The sequence below is a fragment of the Myxine glutinosa genome, chromosome 2 (assembly GCF_964187855.1).
Source record: "Myxine glutinosa chromosome 2, kmMyxGlut1.1, whole genome shotgun sequence".
Classification (NCBI taxonomy): domain Eukaryota; kingdom Metazoa; phylum Chordata; class Myxini; order Myxiniformes; family Myxinidae; genus Myxine; species Myxine glutinosa.
The window spans coordinates 133,845,678-133,867,504 of NC_136262.1; the positions used below are offsets into that span (position 1 = coordinate 133,845,678).

At 41.8% G+C, this 21,827-nt stretch overlaps 1 protein-coding gene across 4 annotated transcripts in view; it reads left to right on the top strand.

The window, feature by feature from the left end:
- The first annotated feature begins 9,548 nt into the window (after nucleotides 1-9,548).
- POMGNT2 (protein O-linked mannose N-acetylglucosaminyltransferase 2 (beta 1,4-)) overlaps nucleotides 9,549-21,827 on the top strand; it is a 146,802-nt gene continuing 134,523 nt past the window's right edge. The window contains exon 1 of one of the 4 annotated variants that reach the window (XM_068107087.2): nucleotides 9,549-9,884. The gene's annotated coding sequence lies outside the window, so the exon portion shown is untranslated. The remainder of the gene's footprint in view (nucleotides 9,885-21,827) is intronic. The other 3 variants (XM_068107090.2, XM_068107089.2, XM_068107088.2) reach the window with 3 other exon arrangements.

Here is a 21,827-nt window from a genome sequence, read left to right on the forward strand (position 1 = left end):
TGTGGACAACTCTCCCGGAAGCATCGAAAGCGTGCCGCGAACTTATAAAATGTCAGTGCAAAAAGAGCTGCTCTAGGAGGTGCAAATGTTCTAAAGCAAGCCTCCCGTGTACCCAGTTGTGTTTATGTGCAGGCCAATGTTCCAGGGACTGAGAACACTGGACGTTTACGTGTATATAATGTATTTCTCATTAAGCTACCATATTTGTTGCGAACAATTTCTATATTTTAATGATATTAGATGAGCGTTAAGGTTGCAATGTATTTTCACAGTTCAAGTGATATTATTCAACATAATACTATGTAAAATCAATCATGTTTAATTAAAAAAATTGTGTCGATATTGTACCAATTGTTTCAATTTTATAGGCGCGCAGACGTAAGCATTATCCATATGCCTTCATTCTCTTTCGGGCAGCACTAAATGTAAATCTTAGTGTGCAGAAGCAATGTAGAGTTGGCATAATGATATGTTACTTATTTTGGCTTTGCAAACACATCGCTATGTAACCAATATATGAGATACACGTTTTTATCGGTTTACTTGGCGGCCATTTTGAGATCCGCCATTTTGAACCGGAAGCAATCATTTTACGACTTGCCTCCTCTTCTTATTGAATTTAGCATACTCCAAAACCCCCGTGTGCCAAATTTCATGCTTTCTGCCAGAAGTGCACAACTTTTGCACTTATCCGCTCCATTATATCTCGTTCCACATCCCCCAAATCTATGCTCCTCCCTCTTCGTCTCTCTCCTCCCCTCAGCCCCCTGCCCTTCTCTTTGTTCTTCACAAGTATAAGAAGGCTGTGCTGGACCAAAGATTCAGCATTTTGCTTAGGAACTGTTGTGTGTGCGTTCTTCTTGATTTGGATTCTTGGCAAGTGGTTTTCTCTATTCCATGGACGTATATCTTCCTTGTACCCTAAGTGAAGTCCTCTGCGCGAATTAAAAATCAGTCAATCATCTTCTGACGTTTGGATATTGATTCTTGAGTTTGTCAATTACTTCAAGGCTAAATTAATTCCACAACAGTAGCAATGTGAGCGAGTTTAAATATCGGTGTGTCCTCTTCCTGAATGGGGTCATTCATAAAAACATGTCCTCTTCCTGAATGGGGTCATTCATAAAAACATGTCCTCTTCCTAGAATGGGGTTATTCATAAAAACATGTCCTCTTCCTGAATGGGGTCATTCATAAAAACATGTCCTCTTCCTAGAATGGGGTTATTCATAAAAACATGTCCTCTTCCTGAATGGGGTCATTCATAAAAACATGTCCTCTTCCTAGAATGGGGTTATTCATAAAAACATGTCCTCTTCCTGAATGGGGTCATTCATAAAAACATGTCCTCTTCCTGAATGGGGTCATTCATAAAAACATGTCCTCTTCCTGAATGGGGTCATTCATAAAAACATGTCCTCTTCCTGAATGGGGTCATTCATAAAAACATGTCCTCTTCCTGAATGGGGTCATTCATAAAAACATGTCCTCTTCCTGAATGGGGTCATTCATAAAAACATGTCCTCTTCCTAGAATGGGGTCATTCATAAAAACATGTCCTCTTCTCATGCTATGAAGATAAACCTCGTCGAGTAAACTCAATAACAGCGTTAAAATGTACTTACCTCCGTTGACCGAAACGCCTGCCTCGTTTGACGTGGTTTGGAATGAACTCTGCAGAATGAAGATACAATGACGATTAGAATAATTATAATTAGTTCATGGATAAATCAAAATGAAACACTTGCTACTTGAGATCTGCTCTGCCAATCCCTTTCGGACATCATCACATTATCGAGCGAAGTATTGTGAAAAGACGACGTGGATAATATGTGATGGCGGTGGTCGGAGAGACTGAATATTCCGAGGCCATACATACTCCTGATCTACCTTTGTTGAGGTGTCGTGAAGCACCACTCGTCGCGAACATTTTCGTGGCCAAGTACCACTGCTGAGAAGCCGCCACTCCTCCGCAGGACGTATACGTTTCAGTACATTTGCTAATCGAACGGATTGTATCTTAGCCTGAGCCATCTCTTCACGCCTCCGAAACTCGTCCACAAACGCTTTCTAAAAGATAAGGAAGAAGATTTACTCAATAAATTCTTTGAAATTATTCAGGTAATGCGAATAATGCGAAGTGATGGGATTTACGTGTATGGTGAAGACGATATGTTAATTATGCATATTTTTTCTCTAATTAGGTCATTTGCTTATTCATTTGCATATTGCAAACATCTGAGAGGGCAGATGACAAAACAAATGTCATAATCAATGTTCCTTGTAAAATTTGCCACATTTTGGTACCAAGGTCGATATAGTTTGGATGAAGTATGGTGACTGTAATGACGTTTGAACTTTGACCTTGAGTCAAGGTCACTAAAGGTCCACAGAAAAAAATGGCGACATCATTTTTCCGATTTGTAGGACCCAGTATAATACATTTATAGTGGTTGCCCAAAATGAACATGAACTGCACACGAAGTTGAAATTGAGTACATAGGCCCCCCCACTAAAAACTTATTTTGGTTTGATCACTCCACCGATTCGTTCACAATTTCTCCCAATGTACCTTCTCCAGCTCATTAGATCAGGTTCGTGTAGTTTAGGTTATGATCTACCTTTGTTACATTGTTGGTTTCTCATTGCAGTCAACAATGATCACTATTAGGAAGGCGGGTTTGCATTGCATCATCACTGATCACGGTAAAGCGCAATGTAAAAAATGTTTGTTGTACGGTATACGAAGTCGACGCTCGTATGACAGTTAACACACCGAACATATCACAAAGGGAGTGGGAGATAAGAGGGGGAGAAAGAGGGAAGCACAACAACAGTAGAGAACAGGGACATAAGGAGATCTGCGGAAGGGAGGGGGCTGGGGCGGAGTACACGGGATAAACAAGATGGACACTACAAGCACTATCAGGAAAGAAAACAGGGAATTTGAAGAGGCGGGTTGGTGGTGGATTAACTGGGGCAGAAAAGGTCAAGGTTTTGGATGGGGGAAGATAACAGATTGTGGTGAACAGCTGTTTTGAAGACTTGGAGGGAGGAGTGGGATTGAAGAGAGTGGGGGAGATTGTTCCATAGGCGGATATGGCGACATCGTGGAACATGATATGGCGACATCGTGGAACATGATATGGAGACATTGTGGAACATGATATGGCGACATCATGGAACATGATATGGAGATATCTTGTGACATGATATGTCGACATTGTGGAACATGATATGGCGACATTGTTGAACATGATATGGCGACATCATGGAACATGATATGGAGATATCTTGTAACATGATATGGTGACATTGTGGAACATGATATGGCGACATTGTTGAACATGATATGGCGACATCTTGTAACATGATATGGTGACATTGTGGAATATGATATGGCGACATTGTGGAACATGATATGCAGACATCTTGTGACATGATATGGCGACATTGTGGAACATGATATGGCGACATTGTTGAACATGATATGGCGACATCATGGAACATGATATGGAGACATCTTGTAACATGATATGGTGACATTGTGGAACATGATATGGTGACATTGTGGAACATGATATGCAGACATCTTGTGACATGATATGGCGACATTTTGTAACATGATATGGCGACATCTTGTAACATGATATGGCGACATCTTGTAACATGATATGGCGACATCTTGTAACATGATATGGCGACATCTTGTAACATGATATGGCGACATCGTGGAACATGATATGGCGACATCGTGGAACATGATATGGTGACATCGTGGAACATGATATGGAGACATCTTGTAACATGATAGGGTGCCATTGTGGAACATATGGCGACATTGTGGAACATGATATGGCGACATCGTGGAACATGATATGGTGACATTGTGGAACACTAGGGCATGCCCGTACTATATATAAGCTAGGACGTGCCCGTACGTGGGTGCCCGTTCCTTGCCAAAAAAAAAAAAAAAAAAAAAATTTGTGTAGGGGTGTGTGTGTGTAAACATCCTAGGGCGTGCCCGTACGTGGGTGCAAAAAAACATGCGTGCAAACAACAACAACAAAAAAAAACTTTGAAACCACGTGGCAGTAACGACCACAGAACCCCCCCCCCCCCCTCTATTTACATGAATGGTTTGGTCCATTCGCAACGCCAAAGCGAACGGCGAACGGCTAAATCGCCATAGCTCGGTAAGTACTTGTCCGATTAATTTCAAACCTTGAAAAGGCACATCCTCGGGTCCCCAGCAATATACCTGGCAAGTTTAAAGTATATCGGACCCGTGGTTGTCGAGAAACAGCGGTCACAGACACACACACAGACACACACACACACACACACACACACACACACACACACACACACACACACACACAGATTAGTGGAATTATAGATAGACTAGGGCATGCCCGTACTATATATAAGCTAGGACGTGCCCGTACGTGGGTGCCCGTTCCTTGCCAAAAAAAAAAAAAAAAAAAAATTTGTGTAGGGGTGTGTGTGTGTAAACATCCTAGGGCGTGCCCGTACGTGGGTGCAAAAAAACATGCGTGCAAACAACAACAACAAAAAAAAACTTTGAAACCACGTGGCAGTAACGACCAAAAACCCCCCCCCCCCCCTCTATTTACATGAATGGTTTGGTCCATTCGCAACGACCACAGAACCCCCCCCCCCTCTATTTACATGCAATGGTTTGGTCCATTCGCAACGCCAAAGCGAACGGCGAACGGCGAACGGCTAAATCGCCATAGCTCGGTAAGTACTTGTCCGATTAATTTCAAACCTTGAAAAGGCACATCCTCGGGTCCCCAGCAATATACCTGGCAAGTTTAAAGTATATCGGACCCGTGGTTGTCGAGAAACAGCGGTCACAGACAAACACACACACACACACAGACACACACACACACACACACACACACACACACACACACACACACACACACACACACACACACACACACACACACACACACACACACACACAGATTAGTGGAATTATAGATAGACTAGGGCATGCCCGTACTATATATAAGCTAGGACGTGCCCGTACGTGGGTGCCCGTTCCTTGCCAAAAAAAAAAAAAAAAAAAAATTTGTGTAGGGGTGTGTGTGTGTAAACATCCTCGGGCGTGCCCGTACGTGGGTGCAAAAAAACATGCGTGCAAACAACAACAAAAAAAAACTTTGAAACCACGTGGCAGTAACGACCACAGAACCCCCCCCCCTCTATTTACATGAATGGTTTGGTCCATTCGCAACGACCACAGAACCCCCCCCTCTATTTACATGCAATGGTTTGGTCCATTCGCAACGCCAAAGCGAACGGCGAACGGCGAACGGCTAAATCGCCATAGCTCGGTAAGTACTTCTGCGATTAATTTCAAACCTTGAAAAGGCACATCCTCGGGTCCCCAGCAATATACCTGGCAAGTTTAAAGTATATCGGACCCGTGGTTGTCGAGAAACAGCGGTCACAGACAAACAGAGACAGAGACACACACACACACACACACACACACACACACACACACACACACACACACACACACACACACACACACACACACACACACACACACACACACACACACACACACACACACACACACATTAGTGGAATTATAGATAGACTAGGGCATGCCCGTACTATATCTATATCTAAAATTATATCCCCCCCTCTATTTACATGAAATGGTTTGGTCCATGAAATGTTTTGGTCCATTCGCAACGCCAAAGCGAACGGCGAACGCTTTACATGAAATGGTTTGGTCCATGAAATGTTTTGGTCCATTCGCAACGCCAAAGCGAACGGCGAACGGCTTGCGAGTACAGTGACAATCCCCCCGGGGTCCCCCCCCCTCTATTTATATCCCCCCTCTATCGAGAAATTATTATTTTCTCCGGAAGAAATCGAATTACGTACCGTAATGGCGCACGCGCTGGGCTCAGCATCAGCTCGCTCTCACATCGGCCACGCCTACGCAATAAATAACGCGTTCTGTCACTCTGTGATTGGATGCCGGAAGTGCAGTCCTCACTGTCCGGAAGGTCGTATATCGCAGTTACGATGAATCGCAAATTCGTTTTTATTAGTTTTAAAACATAGTTTAACGCCAACATAGCGCCAACATAGTTTGCAAACGTGAAATAAATGAATACGCTCTCAAATGTGCCATCCGAGGCAGAGTGTGTTCGCCACGTTCGGCACACGCGATAGCTCGCTGCTCTCTGATTGGTTGAATCGTTTTTTGGACATAGCTCGGTAAGTAATTGTCCGATTAATATGAAACCTTGAAAAGGCACATCCTCGGGTCCCCAGCAATATACCTGGCAAGTTTCAAGTATATCGGACCCGTGGTTGTCGAGAAACAGCGGTCACAGACAAACAAACGTACAAACAAACAAACACACAGAGATTACTGGAATTATAGATAGATGATATGGCGACATTGTGGAACATGATATGGTGACATCTTGTAACATGATATGGAGACATCTTGTAACATGATATGGAGACATCTTGTAACATGATATGGTGACATTGTGGAACATGATATGGCGACATCGTGGAACATGATATGGCGACATCGTGGAACATGATATGCCGACATCATGGAACATGATATGGAGACATCTTGTAACATGATATGGTGACATTGTGGAACATGATATGGCGACATTGTGGAACATGATATGGCGACATCATGGAACATGATATGGCGACATCATGGAACATGATATGGCGACATCGTGGAACATGATATGGCGACATCATGGAACATGATATGGAGACATCTTGTAACATGATATGGTGACATTGTGGAACATGATATGGCGACATTGTGGAACATGATATGCAGACATCTTGTGACATGATATGGCGACATTGTGGAACATGATATGGCGACATTGTGGAACATGATATGGTGACATTGTTGAACATGATATGGCGACATCTTGTGACATGATATGGTGACATCTTGTCACATGATATGGCGACATCTTGTAACATGATATGGCGACATCGTGGATCATGATATGGCGACATCGTGGAACATGATATGGTGACATCGTGGAACATGATATGGTGACATCGTGGAACATGATATGGAGACATCTTGTAACATGATATGGCGACATTGTGGAACATATGGCGACATTGTGGAACATGATATGGCGACATCGTGGAACATGATATGGTGACATCGTGGAACATGATATGGAGACATCTTGTGACATGATATGGCGACATCGTGGAACATGATATGGCGACATTGTGGAACATGATATGGCGACATTGTTGAACATGATATGGCAACATTGTTGAACATGATATGGCGACATTGTGGAACATGATATGGCGACATTGTTGAACATGATATGGCGACATCGTGGAACATGATATGGCGACATCGTGGAACATGATATGGTGACATCGTGGAACATGATATGGAGACATCTTGTGACATGATATGGTGACATTGTTGAACATGATATGGCGACATCTTGTAACATGATATGGCGACATCGTGGAACATGATATGGTGACATCGTGGAACATGATATGGCGACATTGTGGAACATGATATGGCGACATTGTTGAACATGATATGGCGACATCTTGTAACATGATATGGTGACATCTTGTAACATGATATGGAGACATCTTGTGACATGATATGGCGACATTGTGGAACATGATATGGCGACATTGTGGAACATGATATGGCGACATTGTTGAACATGATATGGCGACATCTTGTAACATGATATGGTGACATCTTGTAACATGATATGGCGACATCTTGAAACATGATATGGCGACATCGTGGAACATGATATGGCGACATCGTGGAACATGATGTGGAGACATCTTGTAACATGATATGGAGACATCTTGTAACATGATATGGTGACATCTTGTAACATGATATGGCGACATCTTGAAACATGATATGGCGACATCGTGGAACATGATATGGCGACATCGTGGAACATGATATGGAGACATCTTGTAACATGATATGGAGACATCTTGTAACATGATATGGCGACATTGTTGAACATGATATGGTGACATTGTGGAACATGATATGGCGACATCTTGTAACACGATATGGTGACATCTTGTAACATGATATGGTGACATCTTAGAACATGATATGGCGACATATTGGAACATGATATGGTGACATCTTGTAACATGATATGACGACATCTTGGAACATGATATGATGACATTCGACATCGTGCAATATGATATGGCGACATCTTGTAACATGATATGGTGACATCTTTTAACATGATATGGTGACATCTTGTAACATGATATGGTGACATCTTGTAACATGATATGGTGACATCTTGTAACATGATATGGTGACATCTTGTAACATGATATGGCGACATATTGGAACATGATATGGCGACATATTGGAACATGATATGGTGACATCGTGTAACATGATATGGCGACATCTTGTAACATGATATGGCGACATATTGGAACATGATATGGCGACATCGTGGAACATGATATGGAGACATTGTGGAACTTGATATGGTGATATCTAGTAACATGATATGGCGACATATTGGAACATGATATGGTGACATCTTGGAACATGATATGGTGACATCTTGGAACATGATATGGTGACATCTTGTAACATGATATGGCGACATATTGGAACATGATATGGCGACATATTGGAACATGATATGGTGACATCTTGGAACATGATATGGTGACATCTTGTAACATGATATGGTGACATCTTGTAACATGATATGGTGACATCTTGTAACATGATATGGCGACATATTGGAACATGATATGGCGACATCGTGGAACATGATATGACGACATTCGACATCGTGGAAAATGATATGGATTATGGCTATGTGGTTGATGCGAATCTGTAACTTTGTGCTGCAATAGCTCCTTTGGCCAGCAGAGGGCGGGACAACTCGTTGAAATAAGGGAATGTGGAGTGACTCACGGAGTTATATTTAGACGAGTTATAGGTTGTGATGTAAAGCGATATAATTATAAGGTATTCCACATCTGTGTCTCAATCTTTCAGGACATGACACACACAGAGCTCAAAACCAAAATCTTAAATTGGGATTCTTTTCTCAATAATGTTATTCGTTACCGGTAATCGCTCTCTTTTGCTTGATTGCCAATCCGTTTGAGTCTCTCGACCCCAAGTGCCCTTCATACGGTGTTTTTGACCTTTACCGTCATCATTTATAGTCGTAAACGTTTTGTGTGCAGGTATCCATAATTTTAAGCAGAGTAATTTACACGAAGCCGATCCCTAACCCCAAATTCTCCCGGGAGGAAGGACAGAGAAACAGGGAGAGGAGGCGAAAGGCACTTTGTCATTCCTCCCACGAGCTGCAGAGGCGCTGCCCTGGCGGGTGGGAAAAACGTGTCCCGGGTTTCGGAGGGGAGGGGCGTGTAGAGGGGAGGTGAAGTGGGCGGGTCGGGGAGGCCGGAAGGGGTTATTTATTTATTTATTTATTATTTTTGTTGTTTTTCCGGGAAGGGACCGAGACGGGGTTTTCGACCCGCAGCCGTCCGGGGCAGGTGGCTAATACCGGCGTCGAATATCCGCCCGGCTTCCTGTTCCCTTGGCACTTCCCCAGGTCGTCCGATCGTCGCCGCGGAACCCTCTGCGCCCGTCTCTCCGGGTCCGCACAACTCCCGCCGCTTTTCCCACCGTGCGCTGCTAACACGTGCGCGATGTGCGGACCTTCCGCGTAACCAGGGACGCCGGGCTCTTCGCCCCTTAAATCGTGCTGCGCTTTTCCGTTTTCTCCATAACGCGGGAATTCGAGCTCCACGGAGTCTGCTACAGTATTGCGGTGAGTGGAGGCATTTGAACGGTTGATGAACGTACTTTGTTCCGTGCTGGCGGAGTTCCTGTTGGGATCGAGTTTCGAGTCTTTCAAAGGCGACCGAGTGATGGAAGGTGTGGCTTTTGAAATCCGAATTTGGATCGATGTGTGTGTCAAGTTAGGGGGTTGATAATTGCCGGCAATGAAAGACGATGTTGTTGTGGTTTTGTATGGTCTGTGGCTGTTGGTTGCATCATTTTTCTGGAAGCACGGCTGTGCTGTTGATGCAGTGCCCTCTATTAGCAGTCTGCTGCCAGTACTCATTTTTGCCTACCTGCGAAGGATGACAGGTTGAGTCAACACACCTGGTGTTAATTCAATGGCACGACAGGGACTCAAACTCCAGGACCAGACAAGATCTCAAGCCAGCCACCTTAACCGTTAAGCCAACACCTGGCTTATGAAAATCGATGTGATTGCAGGTGTGAGTTTGACAACGTGGCCGCAATGCCCGTCTACGGTGTCTGGTTTCCTATTTCGACTGCACTTGAGGTTTCATAGTTTGAATCCGGTTCCACACCTGGGCTTTGAGTTGCAAGAAAAAGTCATTCAAAGGATGCCAATTGTACTGCAACCATCTTGTAGGTCATTGTTGATGCATTCAGGATCATTCTGCGCATTCGCTAATAACCAATGTTTGAGGACTCGAGGAAGATGAACTCAAGCAAGGTCTTGCCTTTACAGGCCCACGTTTACACAGCAGGTTTACCCTTTAAATGTCGTGATATAATATATTATCATCACATACTTATTAGCATACTTATTATATACTTATTAGCATGCAAAATGTGCAGTCCAAAGCAAAGTGGCATCTGAATTGAGCTACCTCTGTCTGATGCTGCACAAGCAGCTTCCTGAGAAAAGGATATACTTGGTGGTTTGCCATTGCCTTCCCAGCAGCAGTTAGGGCAGGAATTTTGGGATTTGTTCATGGTGCCCGTGATGGCTCGCCAACTCTGCAAGAAGGACAACTCTGGGGTCTTTACCGGCTGTCACCAAACGCCGGTGGACGGGACATGCACTTGAACTTCAATCCTAGGGATGTTGCACACACTGATAGATCAGCCTGCCCATGAATCGCCTGGATGACAGTTTATAGCAGGGTTGGGATTTGAACCTATCAAGGTGAGACAGACAAGACGGCGAATGTGCATACTTCGAAGTCGAGGTCACCATGTCCAGCCCTTTAATTCTTTTTTTCTCTTTTCACTCACCCTGTGTTTTGATCCACTGCGTTGGTCATATTTTTATTCATACACAAGTTTGAAATTTGATTGCCGAAAGTAGAACTAAAAAAGAAGAAATTTGTAATTTTTTTTTTTTCTGCAATAATAATAATAATAATAATGGTGGTTCGTGTGCAGCAGCTGGTTGTATCATTTCCTGTGGATGCGTCTGCCGCTGATGCAATGCTTCTCTATAACCAGTTATCTGGTGCTCATTTTGCCCACCTCGGAAGGATGACAGGCTGAGTCAACCCCACCTGGCGTTAATTCAACGGGATTCAAACTCAGGACCTGAGGATCCCAAGCCCACCACCCTAACCATTAGGCCAACACCAAATATTGCAATAATAATTATTATTGATAATAATTATCCAGATGCCACATCAGTGAGCTGGAATTGGGCAAATCTGTTAAATGTTATTTGAATTATACATCTTTAAATCTCTACACGTAGTCACCACCAACTGATACAATGACCTTGATATTAAAAATACTGCCGCTTTCCATCAATTGTTTCTATAACCACAGTCACCGACTGTATGGTTTCTTTGTCGAATCACGAGTAAGCCAAATATAACTATAGATCTGATACCGAGCAATTAGAGGACCCGGCATCGCATTTCGCAGCTATAACCTTTACAAGGTAGCAGGTAAGTCGCTCTTTCTGTCCACTTTAATAAAACAGCTCGAGTCCGATTTTTCAAAGTGGAGTTGTTGCGTTAATATATATCGGATAATAAAAATGTGTTTTCATTGTTCTAGCAATGACCGGTGTGTACCCCGGTTTCGAATAGGTACACCGCATCCCTGCGTGTCGTAAGAGGCGACTAAAAGGGTTGGCGTCAGGAAGGGCATCCGGCCATAAAAAAAACATTGCCTCAAAAAGAGAACCATGACAATGACAACTACATATGCACAGGGTACAGCCCGAAGTAGCCTGTGGGGGACCCCACTCCCTCCCGTCAAAACTCAAGGTGGGGAATGAGTTGCTTGAAGGATGAAGTGGGACAAATCGTTGCGGACCCAGATGGAATTGAAGGAAGATGGAAGAGATATATGGAAATGCTGTTGAATACAGAGAATGAATGGGATGGCAACATGGAGAGAAACCCAGTTTGAGGACTGGCAGAGAATATAACCAAGAAGGAAGTTGAGGAAGCGATAAAAGCAATGAAGAGTAGAAAAGTGAGAGGGCCGACGGGAGTTGTGGGAGATATGTTGAAGGCAGCGGGAAGTTGGGGGTGTGAAGAGAATGACGGAGATCTGCAATCTGGTGGTGAAAGAAGGCCGCATTCCAGTGGATTGGGAACTGAGTACCCTCGTCCCTCCATACAAGGGGAAAGGTAACCCTCTGGACTGTGGCTCGTATTGAGCGATAAAGTTATTGGAGCATGGAGTGAAGGTATTGGAAAGGGTGTTGGAGAGGAGGATAAGGAAGAAAGTGAAGATTGACGAAATGCAGTTTGGATTTATGCCAGGAAGAGGAACGACAGATGCGCTTTTTATTGTGAGGCAGTTGCAGGAGAAGTACATGGAGAAGAGGAAGAAGTTGTTTCTTGGGTTTGTTGATCTGGAGAAAGCATTCGATAGGGTTCCATGTGAAGTAGTGACATGGGCATTGAGGAAGTTAGGACTGGAGGAATGGTTGATCAGAGTAGTGATGGCAATGTACAAAAGAGCGCTCACAGCTGTAAGGACGAAGGACGGGAACAGTGGTGAGTTTGAGGTGAAGGTTGGAATGCATCACGGGTCAGTACTAAGTCCACTACTATTTGTAGCTGTGATGGAGGTGCTGGCTCGGAACGTAAAGGAGGGTTTACCGTGGGAGTTGTTGTATGCAGATGATCTGGTGTTGATTGCAGAAAGTATGGATGGACTGAAGGAGAAGATGAACAAGTGGAAGGAATGTATGGAGACAAAAGGTCTGAAGGTGAATATCGGAAAAACGAAGGTGATGGCAAATGGTAAAGCATGTGGTGAGGTGGAAAGAACTGGGAAGTGGCCGTGTGCTGTGTGCAGGAAGGGTGTCGGAGTGAAATTCCATCACTGGGTTCATCAAAAATGTTGTGGTTTGAGAGGGTTATTAACCAGTGTGGCAGCTGCATTCAAGTGTAAGGTGTGCACAGAGGGAGCTGCAGATGGAGGAAATGTTGAGTTGGATCTTAGAGAAGGCGTGAAGCTGGCAGGTGTGAAAACATTTTGCTACCTCGGAGACATGCTGAATGGAGAAGGTGGATCAGACTCGGCAATGGTTGCGAGAGTGAGATGTGCATGGAAGAAGTTTCGGGAACTGAGTGGTGTGCTGACGAGGAGGGGAGTGTCATTGAAGCTGAAGGGAAAGGTGTATGCTGCATGTGTGAGAAGTATTATGATTTATGGGAGCGAGACATGGGTAATGAACGTAGAGCAGCAACAAAGGGTGGAAATGCGAATGGTTCGGTGGATGTGCGGAGTATCGTTGAGAGAGAGGAAGATAAATGATGAATTGCGAAAGATGATGGGAATAGAGCCTGTGATCGATGCTGTGAAGAGAAACAGTTTGAGATGGTTTGGTCATGTGTTGAGGAAGGATGAAAGTGACTGGTTGAGAAGAGTGATGGAAATGAATGTAGAAGGAAGTAGGGAAGACCGAGAAAGTGAAGAAGTCAAGTTCGGTCTTCTCGGGAAGACCGAGAAAGCTTGGCTAAAGATGGTCGAAGAAGAAATGCGGGCAAGGGGGTTAACAAGGGTAGATTTTTTTTTTTAATTTTATTTTTTTTGGTATTCTGAATCGAGGCTCGTGAAAGAGCTAACATTTACTTCACAACCAAATCAACCAGACAAACAAAATATATAAAAAGAGGGAGCGGAAAACAAGATGGGGAGAGAAGGGGAAGCACACAAACACTATTTGAGAGCAGGGAGATGTGTGGAAGGGAGAGGGCTTGGGGGGAGGAGGCGTGGGAAGGGGGGGGGGGGGAGGGAGAAGTATAAAACACAAGGACACCAAGGACTTCCAGGACAGAAGTTGGTATTTCAAAAAAGTGGAATTGGGGTGAAATTAGCGGGGGTAGAAAAGATCAAGGTTTTGGATGGGGGAAGATAAGAGATGGTGGTGAACAGCTGTTTTAAAGACCTGGAGGGAGGAGTGGGATTGAAGAGAGTGAGGGAGTTTGTTCCAGAGGTGGGAGAAAAGAGGAATGAAGGAGTGAAGGTGAGCAGAGAGTCTTGATTTTGGCAGTTTGACCATAAGAGGGTTGCAGGCAGATCTTGTGCGACCTGTAGGAATATTTGCGGGACAGAGCCCAGTGAGAGCTGAGGGGGCAAGGCCAGAGAGGAGTCGGTAGAAGACGGAAAGACCACCAACCTGCCTGCGGTGACTGAGTGAGAGGCCCTTGGAGTTAGCTTCATCGCAGGAGATTCCAATGATTCTGAATGCTTTGGTTTCAACAGCGTGAAGACGAGCTAGGTGTGAGGCAGGAGCACCAGCCCAGAGGGGAGAGCAGTATTCCATTGAGCTGTGGATAAAAGCCTTGTATGTGGTGAGGAGCTCAGGTGTGCCAAGGAAGGACTTCGCACGACGGAGGATGCCCAGTCGGCGACTGGCTTTGGAGGCCAGATTTGAAATGTGGTTTTCCCAGGAAAGATCATGGCAGATAGTGAGACCCAAAAGCTTGAGTGACAGAACTTCTTGGAGAGGATTATTCGGAAAGTGGATGGGAGGGTTGTCCAGTCGGTCTTTTCGGAGAGACATCGTAAGAGTGTGAGATTTGTCAGGATTGAAAGACATGTTCCACTTGTTTGCCCAGTCTGTGATTTTGTCCAGGTTGCAGAAATTTCCAGCATTTCCAGTTCCAGTTCCAATTTCCAGTTTCCAGCAGAAAATTGGGCAAAATGGAGAAGATTGTCATGGGGACCGCAAGGCTAACCCCCGCCCTTGCAGGGAAAATGGCCTTTAAATGCCTGTTGTGTCTGTTGTATTGTTCTGGCAATGAAATTTCAATTTTGAAGAAGAAGCAATCCATATTTTTAATATACAATATCTTTGTTGATTAAAATCTCATTTTTGTGAAAGTTCGGAATTGAAATTCATTCCATTAACATATACAATGTATTTTTTATAGTACGTGAAACTGGGTGCATGCAATGACAGTGTGGTGCAGAGATAGTGCACTTGCTTTTACCTCAGCTGCTCTGAACAAGTGATGCTTGTTGCACACGCACACACATGCACAAACAATGCTGGGAAGGCAATGGAAAACCATCCAGTATTACCCTTGTCAAGAAACTGCTCAGACACCAACGATGCTCAGCAAAGAGTATGGTACGGTACATCAAAATATGCTAAAAAAATACATTGCCTTCAGAAAGTATTCACATCCCTTGACTTCTTCACATTTTGTTGTTATAGACAACTTAAAATAGATTATATTGTACACCGCACCTTTCCTATGCCATCTCCAGGCATTGCAAATCGTCATTGCTGGGCACCGAAGGGGGCTCGGCAGTGACACACGCTGAAAGGGAGTACTCAGTTTTCACTCTCGTTGTTTGGTTTCTTTCTTTCTTTCTTGTTGTACACCGCACCTTTCCTATGCCATCTCCAGGCATTGCAAATCGTCATTGCCGGGGACACCGAAGGGGGCTCGGCAGTGACGCACGCTGAAAGAGAGTACTCAGTTTTCACTCTGGTTGTTTTCTTGTTGTACACCGCACCTTTCCTATGCCATCTCCAGGCATTGCAAATCGTCATTGCCGGGCACCAAAGGGGGCTCGGCAGTGACGCACGCTGAAAGAGAGTACTCAGTGTACTCAGTACACTCTGGTTTCTTGTTTTCTTTCTTGCTTTCTTGTTTGTTTGTCCGGACGATATCTCAGCCATCCTTTAAGCTAGGAAGCTGAAATTTCGGCACAATAGTGAGCAAGTCCTTTGTCAAAAACGGTATTTTTTTTTTTGATTAATCAATAAATTGAGGAGTTATTTAATTATTAGCGATTAATTAAGTACTTATTTAATTAATCAAATTTCCTTTCTCTTCTGACCATTAACTCAGGCACCTTTTGAGTTCGGAAGCTGATATTTGGACAGGCCAATGACCAGGTGATTTAGCTGCAAAGGATATTTTTGATTTATTAATTAATCAATTAATCGATTAATTATTTAATTATTCGATTAATGACAAAAAATTTTTTTTTTTGAAAGTTACAGATTCTGATGAAATAGTGGTAGTTTGTGTTCTCTGACCAAATTGATTAATAATTTAATTTTTTTATGATTATTATTTATTTATTTTCATTCTCATTTGGCCAATATCTCAGGCACCTTTTGAGCTGGGAAGCTAATATTTGGACATGAGTGACCAGGTGATGTGGCTATCAAGGATATTTTTGAATTATTGATTAATCATTTCATCTATTAATTATTTATTGATTAATCAATTATTTATTGAGTAATCGATTAATTAATTTTTTATAAATGACTTATTTAATTAAATTTCTAAAAGATACATCTTCGGATGAAGCACTAGTGGTTTAGTTATGCGATTTGCCAATTGATTATGAAAATATTTTGTGATAATCTTTTATTGATTTTAATGATACAATTAATCAATCAATTAGTGTACACCTCTCCCTCCCAATGCAGCCTCAATGAGCTGCACTGCAGTATTGCCGGGCGCCGGAGGCGCCCCGGCAATGCCGCGCTGCAGCATATTTAATTATTTGGCATGGGGCGGTATACTTTGAATGTATGTGTACTTGTTTTCTTTCTTGTTTTCTTTCTTTCTTGTTTGTTTGGTTGTCCGGGCGATATCTCAGCCATCCTTTGAGCTAGGAAGCTGAAATTTTGGCACAATAGTGAGAAAGTGCTTCGTCAAAAACGGTATTTTTTGTTTTTTGATTAATCAATAAATTGAGGAGTTATTTAATTATTAGCGATTAATTAAGTACTTATTTGATTAATCAAATTTCCTTTCTCTTCTGACCATTAACTCAGGCACCTTTTGAGTTAGGAAGCTGTTATTTTGGACATGCCAATGACCAGGTGATTTGGCTGCAAAGGCTATTTTTGATTTATTAATTAATCAATTAATCGATTAATTATTTAATTATTCGATTAATGACTAAATTTTTTTTTTTTTTAAAGTTACAGATTCTGATGAAATGGTGGTGGTTTATGTGTTCTCTGACCGAATTGATTAATAATTTAATTTTTTTATTATTATTTATTTATTTTCATTATAAATCATTTATTTATTTTCTTTCTCATTTGGCCAATATCTCAGGCACCTTTTGAGCTCGGAAGCTAATATTTGGACATGACAGTGACCAAGTGATGTGGCTATCATGGATATTTTTGATTTATTGATTAATCATTTAATCAATTAATTATTTATTGATTAATCAATTAATTATTTAATTTTTTATTAACGACTTATTTAATTAAATTTCTAAAAGATACATCTTCGGATGAAGCACGAGTGGTTTAGTTATGCTATTAGCCAATTGATTAAGAAAATATTTGGTGATAATCTTTTATTGATTTAAATGATACAATTAATCAATCAATTAGTGTACACCTCTCCCTCTCAATGCAGCCTCTACGAGCATACGAGCTGCACTGCGGTATTGCCGGGCGCCAGAGGCGCCCCGGCAATGCCGCGCTGTAGGATATTTAATTATTTGGCATGGGGGCGGTGTACTTTGAATGTATGTGTATTTGTTGTTCACCGCACCTTTCCTATGCCATCTCCAGGCATTGCAAATCGTCATTGCTGGGCACCGAAGGGGGCTCGGCAGTGACGCACGCTGAAAGGGAGTACTCAGTTTTCACTCTGGTTGTTTGTTTGTTTGTTTTCTTGGTTGTTGTCTTGTTTGTTTTCTTGTTTTCTTGCTTGTTTGTCCGGGCGATATCTCAGCCATCCTTTGAGCGAGGAAGCTGAAATTTCGGCACAGTAGTGAGCAAGTCCTTTGTCAAAAACGGTATTTTTTGCTTTTGAATAATCAATTAATTGAGGAGTTATTTAATTATTAGCGATTAATTAAGTACTTATTTAATTAATCAAATTTCCTTTCTCTTCTGACCAGTAACTCAGGCACCTTTTGAGTTAGGAAGCTGATATTTGGACATGCCAATGACCAGGTGATTTGGCTGCAAAGGCTATTTTTGATTTATTAATTAATCGATTAATTATTTAATTATTCGATTAATGACTAAAATGTTTTTTTTTTAAGTTACAGATTCTGATGAAATGGTGGTGGCTTATGTGTTCTCTGACCGAATTGATTAATAATTTAATTTTTTTATGATTATTATTTATTTATTTTCATTATTAATCATTTATTTATTTTCTTTCTCATTTGGCCAATATCTCAGGCACCTTTTGAGCTCGGAAGCTAATATTTGGACATGAGTGACCAAGTGATGTGGCTATCAAGGATATTTTTGATTTATTGATTCATAAATTAATCAATTAATCGATTAATTATTTAATTATTCGATTAATTAATAATAATATTAAAAAAAACAGTTACAGATTCTGATGAAATGGTGGTGGTTTATGTGTTCTGTGACCGAATTGATTAATAATTTAATTTTTTCATGATTATTTATTTATTTTCATTATTAATCATTTATTTATTGTACACCGCTCCTTTCCTATGCCATCTCCAGGCATTGCAAATCGTCATTGCCGGGCACCGAAGGGGGCTCGGCAGTGACGCACGCTGAAAGAGAGTACTCAGTTTTCACTCTGGTTATTTGTTTTCCTGTTGTACACCGCTCCTTTCCTATGCCATCTCCAGGCATTGCAAATCGTCATTGCCGGGCACCGAAGGGGGCTCGGCAGTGACGCACGCTGAAAGAGAGTACTCAGTTTTCACTCTGGTTGTTGTACACCGCTCCTTTCCTATGCCACCTCCAGGCATTGCAAATCGTCATTGCCGGGCACCGAAGGGGGCTCGGCAGTGACGCACGCTGAAAGAGTACTCAGTTTTCACTCTGGTTGTTGTACACCGCTCCTTTCCTATGCCATCTCCAGGCATTGCAAATCGTCATTGCCGGGCACCGAAGGGGGTTCGGCAGTGACGCACGCTGAAAGAGAGTACTCAGTTTTCACTCTGGTTGTTTGATTGTTGTACACCGCTCCTTTCCTATGCCACCTCCAGGCATTGCAAATCATCATTGCCGGGCACCGAAGGGGGTTCGGCAGTGACGCACGCTGAAAGAGAGTACTCAGTTTTCACTCTGGTTGTTTTCTTGTTGTACACCGCTCCTTTCCTATGCCACCTCCAGGCATTGCAAATCGTCATTGCCGGGCACCGAAGGGGGCTCGGCAGTGACGCACGCTGAAAGAGAGTACTCAGTTTTCACTCTGGTTTCTTGTTGTACACCGCTCCTTTCCTATGCCACCTCCAGGCATTGCAAATCGTCATTGCCGGGCACCGAAGGGGGCTCGGCAGTGACGCACGCTGAAAGAGAGTACTCAGTTTTCACTCTGGTTTCTTGTTGTACACCGCTCCTTTCCTATACCATCTCCAGGCATTGCAAATCGTCATTGCCGGGCACCAAAGGGGGCTCGGCAGTGACGCACGCTGAAAGAGAGTACTCAGTTTTCACTCTGGTTTCTTTCTTACTTTCTTGGTTGTCCGGGCGATATCTCAGCCATCCTTTGAGCTAGGAAGCTGAAATTTCGGCACAGTAGTGAGCAAGTCCTTTGTCAAATACGGTATTTTTTGTTTTTTGAATAATCAATTAATTGAGGAGTTATTTAATTATTAGCGTTTAATTAAGTACTTATTTAATTAATTAAATTTCATTTCTCTTCTGACCATTATTAACTCAAGCACCTTTTGAGTTAGGAAGCTGATATTTGGACATGCCAATGACCGGGTGATTTGGCTGCAAAGGATATTTTTGATTTATTAATTAATCAATTAATCGATTAATTATTTAATTATTCGATTAATGACAAAAAAATTTTTTTTTTTAAAGTTACAGATTCTGATGAAATAGTGGTAGTTTATGTGTTCTCTGACCAAATTGATTAATAATTTAATTTTTTTATGATTATTATTTATTTATTTTCATTATTAATCATTTATTTATTTTCTTTCTCATTTGGCCAATATCTCAGGCACCTTTTGAGCTGGGAAGCTAATATTTGGACATGAGTGACCAAGTGATGTGGCTATCAAGGATATTTTTGATTTATTGATTAATCATTTCATCTATTAAGTATTTATTGATTAATCGATTAATTATTTATTGAGTAATCAATTATTTAATTTTTTATAAATGACTTATTTAATTAAATTTCTAAAAGATACATCTTCGGATGAAGCACTACTGGTTTAGTTATGCGATTAGCCAATTGATTATGAAAATATTTTGTGATAATCTTTTATTGATTTTAATTATACAATTAATCAATCAATTAGTGTACACCTCTCCCTCCCAATGCAGCCTCAATGAGCTGCACTGCGGTATTGCCGGGTGCCGGAGGCGCCCCGGCAATGCCGCGCTGCAGCATATTTAATTATTTGGCATGGGGCGGTGTACTTTGAATGTATGTGTACTTGTTGTACACCGCTCCTTTCCTATGCCATCTCCAGGCATTGCAAATCGTCATTGCCGGGCACCAAAGGGGGCTCGGCAGTGACGCACGCTGAAAGAGAGTACTCAGTTTTCACTCTGGTTTCTTTCTTGTTTGTTTGTTTTCTTGGTTGTCCGGACGATATCTCAGCCATCCTTTGAGCTAGGAAGCTGAAATTTCGGCACAGTAGTGAGCAAGTCCTTTGTCAAATACGGTATTTTTTGTTTTTTGAATAATCAATTAATTGAGGAGTTATTTAATTATTAGCGTTTAATTAAGTACTTATTTAATTAATTAAATTTCATTTATCTTCTGACCATTATTAACTCAGGCACCTTTTGAGTTAGGAAGCTGATATTTGGACATGCCAATGACCAGGTGATTTGGCTGCAAAGGATATTTTTGATTTATTAATTAATCAATTAATCGATTAATTATTTAATTATTCGATTAATGACAAAAAAATTTTTTTTTTTTAAGTTACAGATTCTGATGAAATAGTGGTAGTTTATGTGTTCTCTGACCAAATTGATTAATAATTTAATTTTTTTATGATTATTATTTATTTATTTTCATTATTAATCATTTATTTATTTTCTTTCTCATTTGGCCAATATCTCAGGCACCTTTTGAGCTGGGAAGCTAATATTTGGACATGAGTGACCAAGTGATGTGGCTATCAAGGATATTTTTGATTTATTGATTAATCATTTCATCTATTAAGTATTTATTGATTAATCGATTAATTATTTATTGAGTAATCAATTAATTATTTAATTTTATATAAATGACTTATTTAATTAAATTTCTAAAAGATACATCTTCGGATGAAGCACTACTGGTTTAGTTATGCGATTAGCCAATTGATTATGAAAATATTTTGTGATAATCTTTTATTGATTTTAATTATACAATTAATCAATCAATTAGTGTACACCTCTCCCTCCCAATGCAGCCTCAATGAGCTGCACTGCGGTATTGCCGGGCGCCGGAGGCGCCCCGGCAATGCCGCGCTGCAGCATATTTAATTATTTGGCATGGGGCGGTGTACTTTGAATGTATGTGTACTTGTTGTACACCGCACCTTTCCTATGCCATCTCCAGGCATTGCA